Source organism: Microtus pennsylvanicus, chromosome 19, assembly GCF_037038515.1.
Source record: "Microtus pennsylvanicus isolate mMicPen1 chromosome 19, mMicPen1.hap1, whole genome shotgun sequence".
Lineage (NCBI taxonomy): Eukaryota > Metazoa > Chordata > Mammalia > Rodentia > Cricetidae > Microtus > Microtus pennsylvanicus.
The window spans coordinates 12,590,090-12,606,009 of NC_134597.1; the positions used below are offsets into that span (position 1 = coordinate 12,590,090).

Genomic DNA, 15,920 nt, shown 5'->3' on the forward strand with positions numbered 1-15,920 from the left:
GGAGGGGGAGACTCGGGGCCGCTGATCTCCCGCTGTGCTTGCTTCAGACTCGGAAGCCGGGGAAGGAGGAGAAAACAAGTAGCCAGGGAGAGGGAAACTTTGCCACCTAGAAAGTTTCACCTTGTCGAGGGCGGAGGTGGGGCGGGGCTTGAGAAGGCGCGACCCCCCCTACCCCCCCAAGGCTAGGCGCACGGGCGGCGGGAAGGGCGGAGACGGTGTCCCCCACCCACCCCGAGGGTGGTGCCAGTTCCCACCTCGGCCCCTCGAGGGACCGGTGGGACAGACGAGAGCGACAGGGACGAACGGACACGTGCTGGGGCGGGTGCCTGGGTCCTTTCGCCTCCAGCCCGGACGCGCCGGGGCGCCGCCAATGCCCGGCTGAGTCACGGGCCGGGCAGGGCGCGTGTGGGAAGGGGCGGAGCAGTCCGAGGGCGCTCGGCGGGGTTCGGCCCGGGCCGCAGGTGACCAGGACAGCCTCGCCGCCCACAGCTCCCGATCCCGGGTGACCTGGTGCCGAGCCAGATGCGGGGCGACCGCTGACTCGCCGGAGAAGGGCGGAGCGCGCGGGTGGTCCCGGCCGGCTGACTTGGCGCTCCCGGGCACCTCAAGGTACAAACTCCAGCCGCGTCAATCCCGCACCCACCCTCTCCCAGCACCTCCGCTTTCTTTGTTCCACTAAAGGGAACTGGTTGCCGCTCCGCAGGGCAAGACCAACGAGGTGGGTGCGAGCTCGGGGGCTTGGGAAACTGAAGGGATGGGGTCGGGGAAGGTGCAAACTAGAATTGAGCTTGTCGCCTTAGGATAGTGTTGTTGACGGCCACCTGTGTGACTCAGGGCGCCGGGAGCAGTGGGTGCTCATGGACTGCCGTGGCTCTGCAAGTTTTACCGTCGTGATCTGACTCAGCCCTTACAAAAGGGATCCGGTCACCCTGTCCAGGGTGATGTAGCCTGCAAGGTTTGAGCTCAGCTATTTCCTTGTTCCCAGCCCTGCTTTCTCTGCCTTATGTGGGGCGGGGGTGGGGGGTGGGGGCGTCTTTCCAAAGGGCAGGTGTTTCTGGGATGGTCTGAATTTTTTATTCCTGGCAAACACGCAGAGTGTGTGATCCATCATTTTTGATCCTACTTGATCTTTTTGCTGGGACTCTGTGGAGGTGAAATACATTATAGCCAGAGGTCAGGCGGTCTGGCTAGTGCCAGTATTATTATTAAAACACCAAATGAAAGTACAATGCAGAATTTACTCCAAACTGTGGTTTCTCATTTCCTATCTTTTATGTTTTAGAAGAGCCATTTGCTAATTTGGCAGTTGGCAAGGGTTTCAGGGGTTCACGCATGAGTGCCTGTCCGTGGGTTTTTGCCTTATCATAGGCTGTGTTCAAAGCAGCTCGCGGGCAGAATGAAATATTGTCAACTTTCTTAGGCGAAAGAATCAGGAGTCTCTAATTGCCAAGTTAAAACGGTCCATGAATATGAGGAGATTGTAAAAGCTGTAACTGGAGAGAATATAGACGGCATCTTAAAAAGACTGTTCGCATTTTGTAGCATTGGGTGGAGGTTTATTCTGTCGCTTTCAGCAGCCAGCCACACACACACACATTGCCATGCAAATGGATTCAGAAGAACATTATTTTCCTTTACAGCTCAACTATTAGAGCTGACTAATGAATTTTTTTCTGCATGAAGATGATCTGAAAATGATGTACACGGTGTTTTCCTTTGCTACTGGGATATAAATTGTGCTTTTATGGGAACACTGTTAATGTTGCTCAGATTATTTACAGGTATATAGCTTTCCTCTCCATCTGGAAGCCGACTCGGCTTTGTTCTCAAGGGGAAACTTCCATGGTGGAGCAGAAATGAGGTGCTGTGGTCTCTGCCACTGCAGATTGTGATACAGCCAGTGTTTACCTCATTGTGAGCAGGTAAACAACACGGGGGATATGTCCATCTTCAATAAGAAGTTTTACAGCACCGAAAAATGCGTTCCTACAGAGTGCAATAGGTGCTTTAAATCTTGCGGTCAGTTTCCAGACTCAGCAGGGCGCTCGTCAATAGTTATTAACTTAGGCATATTCCGCTGTAAACAAGATGAATTTAGAGCGTGTGGAGGATGATCGGGCAACTGCTGCCTTTTCCCATACTGCTTTGTTCTTGATTGTGTGCAGCAGGGAGTTGACACTAGGGATGCACTACAGGCTCTGAGAACCTAGGGCAAGCTTTATCTGTCAAATAGAAAAGTAAAACTGGCGACAGGCCGTTAATATAAAAGTTTAATATTGGGTTACTTTTAAGTCTATAATGAGAGGAAAATAATTTTCTCAAGAAGGTAAATACCTACAATTTATGATTTCTAAGACCATGTAAACAAATTCCCCATGTTTGTCCTGAACTTTTTCAAAAAATGTTTTAATGAGGATTGCACTTAGAATTACAGTTTAAAGGTCAATTTGCAGCACTGTTGATAGAAATAGTTTACAGTAGAGTAGTCAGGTTTTTTTTTTTACAAGTCTTTGTAATAACCGCAGGTACAGGTTTTCTCAGATGTGGTTTTCTCAGAACAAAGAGAAGAACTCAGGGGCTGGCACTGTGTGGCTGTCCAAGTGTCAATCTCTGGTTCACGCCCATGGCCAGGCTTGGCTAACCACGCATCCAGACTCCCTCTCATTTCTGTCCCCCTTCGCTTTTCATCTCTGTCCCATGGCTTGGCCCCCATTTCACGCAGTTTTCTGGTTTCGTCTTCATGGCATTCGGCTTGGTGATCATCCCCAGAGCCATCTCTCCTTCTTTTCCCTACCACTGCAGGGGAAAATGTGTACAGGTGTTTTGTCTGTGTGCGTATCTCGGCACTATGTATGTGCCTGGCGTCCATGGAGGCCAGAAGAGTGCATCAGATCTCCTGGAAGTGAAGTTACAGATATCTGTCAGCGTCCTCTGAGGGAGCAGTCGCTGCCCTTAAATGCTGAGCTATTCCTCTAGCGTCCCTTTGATACCCTTTGGCCTACTGTGTTTGTGCTTGGGATACCTAAAGTCCTTATCATTCTCCCTTCAGGGACAAAGTGAATGCAGACTCTCAAGTGCAGGAAGTCCTCTCCTGCCTGGCTATGTTGCAACTCTTGTCTGATACTGGGCCCTCAGGACAGAGTTTCATGGGTTTTTCTTAGTGCAAAACAACAGCCAGCTCTCAGTAATATGCAGTAGACACTGTGACCAGTGTCTGTTTGGGATCATGTTCGTTATGAGTTTTTCACACTTACTGACTCACGACCGAACTCAGATTTTTCTCACCAAAACGAGCAAAGAAGCTTACTGTGATCAGTATCTGTGCTGGTTCTAGGAGAATATCCAAAAGTGGAGGAGGGAAATAAAAATGGATCTGCCCTTGAGAAATTTACAGTCTAATGGCGTAGCCAGATAGCACACATACAAAGTGAAGCTACAATCCCTAATTATTAAGGGAACGTTACATGAAAAAGACATTCAGGCATCTCACTCGCTGAAGACTGAAGCATAAAGGACTTCAGATGTCTATGCTGCTTCTGCTTGCTTCCTTCTTCATATTCTCCACATTGGGCACAGCTTAAGGCCTTCACAATCCCACTTTATAGACTAGGGCAGGCTTGAGCCAGCTGCTCGGCCCATTCCCAGCCAGCAACAGAGGTTTAGCTCCTGCAAGACTTTCCACTGGTTAGAGACCAAGATGAGGGTAATATTTCTATGCTCTGGTAATATACCCAGTCCCCACCCCCTTCTCCCCGCCTCCCTCTTTGCCTCTCAATTTCCTTTTTACTTTTCTCTTAACTTAAAAAAAAAATAGAAAGCCTTTCTTCATATGTGTGGGGTCTTCTGCCCATCATCAGATTAAGAGCGGTGAGTGGCTTTGGAACCTGCCAGTCCATCAGAAAGCCCATTCTCAGACATTTCTTCAGCTGTGTTAAATTGTTCAACGTTTATATTCCCCTTGGGTTTTGCTTTAATAAAAACACCCAGTAAAAATCAGACTCCTTTGCTTTTCAGGGGACAAAATTAAGAAAGCTTTATAAGCTATAAAACATAATTGAGAGAGAAGAAGCTCACGTGTGGCGTATGTAACAGGAGGTGTGAGCGCTGTGAAATGGGGGACAATCAACTTTGTAGTCACAGACCCCGGCATATGTATTCTTTCCATGCTTGTGTAGATGTGTGCAAGAATGTCTATGCAGACCTCCGGTTCGCGTCTAATTGCAGAGCCGCAGGGCCACAGAGTAATGTGGGAAAAGCTATGGTTCATATAGATGATATCACAAGGGTGAAAACCCGACAGTGTACTACTTATGAAATGGGGGAAACCAGTTGTGGGATGTGGCCAGAGGGCCACAGGTGCTCAGGAAAGCCAAGCTCCTTGTCTCTTAACAATGTGGCTGGGGGTTTAGTGCTTCACTGAGCATCTACTAGGCATTGTTCTAGTGTGTGCGGTTTCTGTAGGGGATGAAGGCCTCCAAAACTGTGACCCTATGACACCCGGTTCTGTTGAGGGAGGCAAACAAGAAATTGTAAGTAAAATGCCTGTTGTATGCTAGTGATGAGGAGAATGGGCACTGATGAAGGTAAGGAGGATAGGAATGGAGATTGAAACCTAGCAGCGGGATGCGGGAAGGACCTCTCAAGGATGACCTTAGCCGGAATCTTAAGGAGATAGTGTGTGAACGCCGAGAGTCCCCTCCATAGTATCCTTGTGTTCTTGTGTTTTTCTGAAATTTTGCACTGCACAGCTGGCCACAGAGTCTCTCATTTAGAAGGCGGGGTGTTCTTTAAAAAAATAGAATTAAAAAGCCTCTGTGGGTAGCTCCAGTCTCAAAGGCAAAGGTACAAAGGTGTCCCGGACCTTTTGTTTATAACACGAAAACAGATTCATGGCAGCTCCCTACATTCCTCAGGTTCAGCGGCAGAGCTGTTGGCCCGTTAGGCTATGCAGGCTTCTTACCTTCTGCCCTGAGTCTGGCAATAAAACCCACATAGTCATCCGCAGGTCCTCTCCAGGGTGTGAGGTGGGTGCCAGCAAGTGAGGCAATTGCTAGGGTGTAGAGCCTGTGTGCTGGGCACTTGCGTCTCCCCCCTCTCTTCGTGTCCTTCTGCCATGCTGACCTCCCTCTTCCTTTCCTGTTCTGCATGTGTCCTGTAGAAATATTTGCAAACAAATGTCTTCAATGAATGAAGGTAACCATTTTTCCCAGGTGCTGACAGACGTTCCACCAGAGAGGGGACAGTCATCACTTGGTATCCAACATTGGAGCTGTCGTGTGGCCTTTCTGCCTGTCATGAACCAATGTGATAGCTATCTTGTAAATTTTCAAGAGAATCCACACAGATCCCAGTTTTAAAATGTTAACTTGGTATACTTAAAACACTATACATCCAGGAGGGACACAAAGTCTGCAGGCTAGATTTGGTCCCATGTGGCCTTGACAGTTTGTGCCCAGTCTTGTGGCTTCTTAGGGTACTGTCCAGTGGAACAGCACACATAGTCAGAGTGTCTTAGACGACCTTCTAAACACAGCACTTAGTTTTTCTAGAATCCTCAAAAAAAATTCTACTATGGAAAGTTAAGTCAAAAAAGACAAGGCTATTTTATCATCCACCACTTAGAACACGCTTCTCTAAACCGGCCACTCCGCATGCCTTGCACCAGGCTATGGTCATCTCTAAGTAGCAGGATAATCTAGTTATTTCGTTCTTACACCGAAGCCCTCATTTTCTGAAAGCTGAATCCATCCTATGTTTGTGTGTGAACTTCATTTCCAAGCTCCTTCAGACGAGGCTCTCTTCTTGGAATATTGGCTCTTTATTTTGGATCTGATTGAGCCTGCCCCCTTTGTTTTTTCTTTCCCTATTATTGAAACTCAAAACGTGCACCGCCTTGCTGGCCTTGCTGGATTTGCTGGCTTTGCGTGCCCTTTCAAAGCAATCAGCTCCGTGTTGCGGTCTAGTTTTCCAAAGGAAGAAAGGCTCCCAGGTTATGTATGGACATGTTTCCTCTAATCCTAGAAACTAGCTAAAGTGCCCAAGCTAGCGGCCTTCCGGAAAGCTATTGTGTACAAAAGGAAGATTGTGTACTGTATGTTTTCCTACTATTTTAAACACAAACATAATCATGCACCATAAAGCAGTGCATATATTAAGATCGCAGACCTTTTCCTGTTTTGAAATGATGAGGTGGTGCCTGCAAGTAGGAAATCTGAGAGATAGCACCTACGATCTGAGGTCCAGTTTTGAAGTTGCATATTACAACAGAATCACTTGGAGATCCAAAAATGACTCCAGCTGCTGACCTTTGACATAAGGTAGCTGTCCAAACTGAGAGAGAGAGAGAGAGAGAGAGAGAGAGAGAGTAAATGTCCGTAGCCGAGTTGGGAATGCTCTGTCGCCTCCTCTGAGGCCTGCTTATGTGGGAAAGAAAAGCCCAGCCAAGTGTTGGGTCCATAAGACAACTCAAACTGACTTTAAAAACTAAGGCTTGGCTTAGCTTGAGGCCAGAGCATTTTCTCTCTTTGAGTTTTAAACCTAGGGGTCTTTTAAGGGAAATTTAATCCATGTGTTTTTGATTCACTAAACCTTAAACCATTACCCATAAACTGAATGTCCCTTGGAGCTCTTTGATGTCTACGGAATCTTTGAAACCATGGAAGTACCCACTGATTATCGGGGAAAATATGACGTTGGTTTTTGCTAAGAGTGAGTAAATGGCATCTTTTAAAAATCTGGAATAGGTGTAAACTATCAACAGAGCCCCGTGAACTGGAACTAACACAATGTGAAAACTCTTGGTACCGAAGAAATATTTTTGACACAACTCATCTTGCTAACATCTTATTTATATACCAAATATTCATCTCTTTCTCTTTTGTCACATAGTAGGTATCCAGCAAATGCTTACTTGAGTGTTAAGTGAATGACTTTCTTCAGCCGGGAACCTTTTACCTAATGCCAATCTTTATATTCAATATCAATATTCATCTGTCAAGTCTTAGAACAAGATCTATTCTGAGTGTGTTGACCTGTTTCGGCAACTTTCAAATATAAGCCATCTAACTAAATATATGACATTTATTGAAATTCATTTTGTACCGTGAAGCAACTGCCTTGCAAAGAGTTCTGAAAATAGGAAAGAATTTCTAGGCTAATTTGATTAAATATTCTGTTGTTACCATATGCTTTCTGAAAATTGATTTTCCCTCTTTTACTATTCCTGTCTTCCTTCCACCCACCTTGACACACTTGCTGATTGAAAGCTTTGCCCGGAAAGGGGAAGGTATACGTTTGCCTAGGAATAGCAGCGAGTTCAAATAGGCTTAGGAAACATATACTATAGGTATAAACTGCTATCATGTACAAGGGTATGAAAGGTGCCCAATGGTAATGGTGCCCTTGGGTTTCACTCCAAATAACATTGAACTCCATTGTGTGGAGAAAAACACCTTCTTGCTGGTACCTAGATTTTCTGTTTGTGCCTGATATCTGCTGAAACACAAGCATGCCGCTTTCCATGCAGTTTAAATGCAAATGGATAGAATGCATGGTTGCTTTGCAGAGAGGGGAGGCGCAGAATAGGAACGGGCCATGTGGTCGGTTTTGATGCCAGACTTAGGTTTCTAATTGCCCATCGAATCTTATCCTCAGAAACCCTTCCTCATTCAGAGCATGCGGCATGTGAAGTAGCAGCGTTTGGTCATTTCTTATATTGGGGGAGATGGAAAAGGGGGGGATTTTGTTATTACAATTATAGATTTTTTTTTTCCGTTGACTCTGAAGGGTCACTGCATCCAAACGTCATCAGTTAGTCTTGTTTTGACATTTCATTACAGAAAACTCTGTACAATGAGCAACTTATTTGTATAGCTTAGAATACTCTGATGTTTTTGTGCTTGGCGGCTTAATCATTAATTAAAAACGATGTGTTTTATTTTTCTTTTTGTTTTACACAACTGTGTTGCAAGCGTTTTAAAATTCCAGTTAAAAGGACTTAGAGCCTGATAAATGAAGGAAGTTCCTTGGAGAGAATATGTAAAATTGCTCAGGTCAAGACATTTTTTTTGTGGTAACTTTTATGCCCCAGACACGGAAAATCAAGACTACCTGGAGGTTTTGATGGGTATTGGGTCAGTGAGAAAACAGAGGTGAATGATAGGAAAACACTTGAAGGGTCAAGGTGCACTGTAAGTCAGTGTCTAACGAGGACCCAGCTGCCTGCTCGCTTGCCTTTCCTGCAAAGGTATTTTTATTCTTGATCATTTCAATGTATTTTAATCACGTTCAGCCCCAATTCTTCCCCTTAACGCCTTACAGATCCACTTCCACCTCTTCATACCCTACTTCATGTCGTTTCTTTCAAAAAAATAAAAAATCTAACAGCCCACCAATTCTGACGTGTGGTATCAGCCTACTAGAAGCCAGACCCTTAAAGAAAATGGACTCTTCTTCTCCCAGAGCCTGTGAACTGGTCATAGCCCTTCTGGCTAGGAATGGAGCACAGAGGCCCCCTTCCTCTCCATCTAGAACGACTGGCTTGGTCTTCTGCAGGTTTTGTGCAGGCAACCATAACTGTTCTGAGCTCCTGAGTCTAGTGTCCTCTCATGTCCAGAGGAGACTGTTTTGTTCTGGTGCTTCCCACCTCTAGCTCTTAGAATATTTCACCTGTGTCTTCCACTGTGGTTCCTGAGCCTTAGGATATCGATGTCCTATTTGTGGCTGGGCACTTCTTAGGCACTTTGGATGATTGTGTTGGGTTATTAACCACCATCCACTCAACTAATCCATAGGTAGAGAGATGTCAATTTAGAGGGAAATTTGATACTATGGCCATTTATTAAAAATGATAGCAGTTGGCTCGGTGGTTGAGGCTTGAAGTGGTTGAGGGGTGAAGGGTCCACAGCCACAGGTTCTTGGCCAGACCTGCAGTTAGCAGGCATGTGTTTCCTCCTCTAGAGTGAGCCTTCAATGCAATCAGAAAGCAGTTGTTTACTCCCAAAACTTGCATTGCGCTCATGACTCTGGTCACTGTTGTGGCTCACAGGGTTCGCAGATGGGGAACTCTAATGACTTTTTTCTCCCTAAACCAAAAGTAATGACAGTAACCATAATTATTTGGGGGTCTCTGGGACTTCTCTGACCAACAGCACATGGGGAGGTATCTCGTACCTGGCACTGGGATTTCTATTTGACAACATACGTCTTCTGGGATGAGCATGATCTGCTGTATAACTCCCACAACCTTGTTATAGGAATACATACATGTACTATGAAACCTATAAAATAGATTTCTACATGGCTGTGTCAAACATCCCCAGTGTTATTTGTCCCACCCACTGCCCTCTCCTGCTCTACCCTCCCACCCCTCTGTCCACTTAAAACTCCCTCCCCATTGTTAACCCTTTCCCCCTCCATATGGTCTCTGTTCTGTTAGCCCTCCTCCCTTAAGATCTTTCTTTGCCCTTCCCATCAACAGCCCCTTTCTTGTTTCCTTATTAGATAGGTATTCCAAATTCAACACAGACATCTAAAGATTTGACACTAGAGTCCACATATCAGTGAGAACATGCAGCATTTGTCTTTCTAGGTTACCTCATTCCATATTCTGTTTTCTAGGTCCATGCGTTTACCTGCAAAATTTCATCATTTCATTGTTCTTCCTAGCTAAAGAAAATTCCATTTTAATACAGGCATCACATTTCCTCACTCCATCATTATTTGATAGACATGTCAGCTGTTGTCATGTTCCAGACACTGTGAGTAAAGCGACCGCGGCCACGAATGAGCAGGTATCTCTGCAGCAGGCAGTAGGGCCCTATTGATAGACGCCTGGGTCAAATAGCGGAGCTGCTGCTGCACTAAGGTCCACAGCAGCTCCATCAGTTTTCCCTTTCACTAGCGGAGCTGCTGCTGCACTAAGGTCCACAGCAGCTCCATCAGTTTTCCCTTTCACAGCAGCGCGTGAGCGTTCTCCTTTCCCACAGCCTTGCCAGCACTCATGGTCTTTAGTTTCCTTAATCTTAGCTTTTCTGGCTGGGGTAAGATGAAATCTCAAGGAACATTTAATGCTTTAGAGATGGCTAAAGATAATGAGGACTTATCAAAACTATTTCATAACCATTTGTATTCCTTCTTCCGAAAACTTTGTAAGGGTCCATAGCCCACTGTTGGATTGTTGCCTTCATTCTAAATGGGAAAGAGGAGGCTCAAAGTGGGAAATCAACAATGGAAGCCTCGCTCCCCTTCTCTTCTGTCACATACACTTTACTTATTACAGACGGGAGACTATCATCTGTATTGTTGTTTGAATATGGCTGCGTCACCAAAGAAGCCCATGGATAAGGTGTAAGCAAGTGGAGGTGGCGGAGATCTTTAAAAGGTGACTAGCAGGAGGAAATGTGTTGCACACTGGAGCCTGATAGGAAGCCACTAGCCCTTGATCCCTGGCTCCAGATATGAGCACGCAGCTTAATATACCCTGGCCATTGCCATCTGCTGCGCACCATGAATTTCTGCCCATGAGGCTCCAAAGCTATGAGCCGAGTAAACCTTTGCTCTGTAAAGCCGGCTGCCTCCCATATTTCATTGCAAAGCTTACTAATATAACTATCCAGATGTAAACCGGCCTCTAAGTTTATCCTGTCTTTGTCTACTAGTGGGAATTGAAGGAATGTAAGACAGAAACACAGCTTTTATTATCAGTGGCATGGTCTAAGCCCTCTGCAGCCAACTCTCGTACACTGTGTCAAGTGATCTTTTCAGAGACAGTTGTGACATTAAACCCAACAAGTTTGTAAGCTTTTTGTTCCATTTTCATAGAAAATTTTTCTATCATACATAATCACTACAATATAAGAATTATTACTGTGAAAAAAAGCTATGGTCTTAAGAACTGTATCAGTAATCATTTTCCACTGAAAAATCTCTGTTGTGGGTGTGAATTAGCTTCCCTTGAGGATGTATCTTAAAGCCTTTCTTTGGATGTTCACTACAATGGAGTCCACGCTAGAGTGAATCTGGGATTAAAAGTTCATATTTTGAATAAACTTAGACCTTGATCTAAAGATTTGAGGAAAATACATTATTTCCTGTCTTTTTGTCTTTATGTCCCCTATTTTTGTTCATCTGAGATCGTAAACTAGGCAGCTATCATCTGACCTGGCTTCACGTTTGGGCATGACCCTCTCTTTCCACCTCCAAGTGGAGGCCACAAAGTCCGAAGAGAGCCTGTGGTTTACACACTATCTGGCTAACACAAGACAGCAAACAAGCATATATCATTTAAGAGCTAGAAGAGTCTTTAGGTTTAAACATTCATTAGCTATTGTTGGTTGACAGGGGAAGAGCTTCAAGCAGAAATGAATATGCATTTTGGACTTCTTAAAACTGCTTCTCTGTCATGTCAAAATTAAGAGACTTGTCGATTTTATTTCAGTCTGACTAGGACATAGATTGTCCCTTGCAATCTGTGTGTCAAGGCCCATTGACTTTTAAGCACTCTTCAGGTCTTTATGGAGCTTTTTAAAAATGCTCTTTAAGTCACCAGAAAAGTACAGATAAAATCCCAGACAGTTTCACTAATGGCACTGAAAGGTGACAGCCCTTGGATCTGTGCTATAAGATGATTAATTGCTTTCCAACTACTATTAAACATTCTTAGTGAATAACTAGACTGGAATTCAGGACCAAAGCTCCCTCACAGTTCCTAAAAGGGTTTTGCTTTTCAGAGTTAGATGGTCGTTATATCTGATTCATTTCTTCAACATCTCTATGTCATTGACTTTATTGAAGAGAGAAGAGTGTCTGTTTTGATGTGTTTTCTTTTCCCAGAAGTTATTTCTTCCAGATTTCAATAAATCTCATTCTGAAATAATAATAATCAGAGCCTGGCATTTCCTCTTAATAAAGGCCCATAGATCTGATGAATTATGTAAACATTATGAGGAATTTGCTGCAGAGGTCATAATCGTGAGGCCATCTGCTCCTCAATTCAGCCTGCTCTCTCTGTAGAAGCTCGATGGGAACAGGCACTAGGTGCTTTAAGATGGGAGAATCAGGAGCCATAGTTTCGTTCTTCGTCCTTCCATCTTTGACCCATCCACAATGAGTCCTTTCCCTATAGATCTCTCTTCCATCTGTCCCCAGGCACACTGCGAAGACTCAAACTCTCACCATTTTCTCAAGCTCTCAGCTGCCTTTGGCTTTCTTTATTCTCCATGTAAGGTCTCCTTTCAGACGTAGAGAGTAGCAGAAGCCCATTTGGTCTCCATGTCACTCATTATGACCTCCTTGGGTATGTCTCAGAGAAGTGAAGTGGTCTTTCCAACCTGTGATCCTGATCTCCGTCTCTCCCGCATCTTTGATCACCTTGTTCTGCCTGCCCTGCCCTCGTTTTGGCTCCTCCTCTCCCATCTTTAAAGTCTCCCTAACCATTTTTTTCATTCAGCCCTTAAGCAACCAGCTGCCTCTTCAAGAAAGAAAGAAAACACAGATGTAAGGCGTGCTGATAGGATCTTAAATACACAGTTGCCTAAGAAGTTTCTTGGATTTGTCTTATCTTTTCAGTAAGAGTTCTTGAAAATGTATGCCTAACCTGTTTTCTCTGCTTTCTTTTTTCCTATTAATTGCCTAACTCATTTGATTCAAGTAGTCACCTCCATATACCAAGAAAGTCTCCTTGTTGCCAAAGATAATGGACATTTGTTTTATTCCCACTGTCTCCCCCTGTGGAATACACTCTGATCCGCGATGTATGTCTAATTTCTCCCCCCCACCCCCGCCACTTTTTCACAAAACCCATCCAAATTCAGCCTCTTGTGTCTCCGTATTTCCTTTGTTTACTACTTTTCTTTATACCTTTGCAATTAAGGCAATGCTAGCCCCTATCTGAAATGCTGGGGTCAGAAAAGTTTCAAATTTTAGAGTTTATTTCCATTTTTTTTTTCCATCACGCAGATTCTAGAATTGAAAGCATAGGCCGTAACAAATATCCAAAATTAAAAAATGCTCCAGAACTCACAACTTTTTAGGCGTGCAGGTACTCAAAAGATGACAGGCATTAGAGGACTTTACGTTCTTGGTTTTTAAATTATCGGTGTTTATCCTGCATAAAGTTTAAATGCATTGCTCTCCAACAATGAAGACGACAGCTTTTGTAGGTCAGATGAACCAATGGAACACAAATTTCTGTCTTTGACTCCGAGGTCTTTTACTTAGACTATCATCTCACGTTGGAAGGTGTCTTTGAGGTAGTAATTAAATTATCTTGAAGTCTCAGTCTCTCTTATGATCAACAACTTTGCTGAATCATTAGCACATAAGTGTTCTCTCTCTTCCTAGTATCTTCCCTGTCCTGTCATCACTTTTGATCTAAATTTATGAACTCTTTTTTGGGGATCATTCTTTCAGATATTAACTTAATTGTCATTTATTTTTTGACATATGTGTTTACTAAGTGCCATGTAATGACAATAATTTAGTGGTTGACAGCCACGTTCCCGGGCTAGTAGGAAACACACATTGCTGGGCAGTGTGATGAGGGCGAGATGAGAGGAAGGCACCTGAGAGAGTCTCTGTTTCCTTCTGGAAGACGAGAGAGGCATCAAGATTTTCCACACGAATCTCCTAAGGCAAGACTGAGAATTATCCGGGTGAAGCAACTAAAGACTGCTCCATAAAGAAAACCCACATACGCCAACACCCAAAGTGGGAGAGTACATAGCTTGCTTTAAAAACTCGGAATCGAATGGTTAGTCCATCCGTTGCAGTAGTAAGTCTGGCGAGATCATGTGTGTCTTTCAAGATTTCCTAAGGTGGTGACTCTTTGTTCAGTTCAGAAACAGCATAATCAGATGTTCCATTCAGGAAGAAAAAAATGTCTCTTGTACTTTGGAGAGCATAGCATGAAGACAAGGGTGGAGAGGGGAAACCAGGTAGAAAACTGTAGCAGTGCAGGTAAGAGGTGACATTGAGCAATGACAGGCATGTCTGCCATTCCTGCAAACGGGAGTCCAATACGCTGACGTGGGAATGTGGGAGATGTGAGGCACAGATAAGATGCCGGTGGGAGAGCAGGTGTCCGGAGAGCAAGTACAGGTTCCACAAGGATCTCCATCTGTTCTTTTGGCTCCACTTACTCCTCCTGTTCTTCCAGCCTGTTAGCTTTGTTGGCCCCAGCCCTTGCTTCTACACTTCTTGTCCTCGCTTTTCTTTTCCTTTTAGGTTGTATTAATTCTTTATTTGCTGTTGTAACAAAATGGATAACAGGAAGCAACTTAAGGGAATGTTGGGCTCAAAGTCCTCTCAGGTCACTGTGCTATGGCCGCAGTTCTGCTGAAACCTGCCTGGTTCTCTCAGGAGAAGGGGATTATTTTGGTTGGTGGTTGGTGGTTTGCAACAAAATAGCCCATCGTCGCAAAGAAAGCATGGTGGTAGAACATGAGACTGATCGATTGTCACACTGTGTCCATAATCAAGAAGCAAAAAGCCTTGAATGCCAGTGCACAACTTGCTTTCTCCCTCTTCCCTTTCTGTTTAATCTGTAACGCATTTGAGGTAGATCTTTCTGGAAACATGCTTCCAGACATATCCAGAGGTGCATCTCCTAGGTGATTCCAAACCCAGTCAAATGGACCCTGAAGATTAACCATCATGGTGATCTCACCCAACTTCCTATCTTTCCACACCATCTACATGCTGATTGCTTCTTAATTTAAGTCTTTGCCCTAGACCTTTATTCTTCATTCTAAGACCCAAATATTTCGCCACATGCCCAACAACTCTTGACTGTGTATGTAGTGCGTCAACTGTGAACACAACCAAACTGGGTTCTTCACATCCCCTGATCTTCAAAACTCCTGGTCGTAAACCCTACTGGTTGTGCTAACCTTTCACATCACCGTATCTTCAATTGGGAAGACCAGTTTCCTTATTATAAAACCTTTAGTTTTATTTCCCTTTTAAGCCACACACCTGATATTTTAATTCCATCTCTCTCCCTCCTGCCTAGCTATTGGTGGGTCAACTTTTTATTACACCAATCACAGCAAATACATCTTCATACAGTGTACAAATAGCCCACAACAAGCCGGGCGATGATGGCGCACGCCTTTAATCCCAGCACTCGGGAGGCAGAGGCAGGCGGATCTCTGTGAGTTCGAGACCAGCCTAATCTACAGAGCTAGTTCCAGGGCAGGCTCCAAATAGCCCACAACCATGTGCCTAGATGGTCAAATGACCCTCTGCACTGTTTTGTGCTCTGTCTCCTTCCCACTTCTGTCTGTTCACCCCATGTTCACCAAAATTGGATGCATCTACTAACTTCTGTATCCATTGGCTCCCAACAACACATAGAATGCAGAGGATTCGACAGAATGCACGAGGCTTTCTGTGAATGTGATTTGACAGTTTCAACCATGTGAGCCCCTCCCACCCAGCCTCTCTATTACTGTATTTAGAAAAGCTATGTCCCTTGTCCTCAAAGTGTCTGCATCTAGCTTAGCTGTCCTAAGACCTAGTTTAAGCCATTCCTGTTTTCTGGGATATCTTTAGCATCCCTTCTCTTTGTGTTCCCTCTATGACAGCACTGCTAGGAGTGGGTGGGTGGTGCGGGAGAATTGTCTGTAATCTGTCAATCATGTTTTAAATAAATGCTAATTAGCCAGGCAGAAAGTATAGATGGGAAAACCAGACAGGAAGTAGAAATGATGTAATGAGAACAGGAGAATTCTGGGAAGGAGGGAGTTGATTCCTCCCACTCCTGCCCAGTCCACTGAAACAGCAGGATGTGATCTGCAACCACTGAAAAAAGGTACTGAGCCACATGGCTAACATAGATCAGAAAAATGGATTAATCAAGATGTGAGAGTTAGCCAGTGAGAGGCTAGAGCTAATGGGCCAATCAGCTTATAATTTATGGA

General features: G+C 44.4%; 1 protein-coding gene across 4 annotated transcripts in view; it reads left to right on the forward strand.

Moving 5' to 3' along the window:
* The first annotated feature begins 447 nt into the window (after positions 1 to 447).
* Met (MET proto-oncogene, receptor tyrosine kinase) overlaps positions 448 to 15,920 on the forward strand; it is a 109,430-nt gene continuing 93,957 nt past the window's right edge. Inside the window, exon 1 of one of the 4 annotated variants that reach the window (XM_075953415.1) lies at positions 448 to 609. The gene's annotated coding sequence lies outside the window, so the exon portion shown is untranslated. Of the gene's footprint in view, positions 719 to 15,920 lie in introns of all 4 variants that reach the window. The other 3 variants (XM_075953414.1, XM_075953416.1, XM_075953413.1) reach the window with 3 other exon arrangements.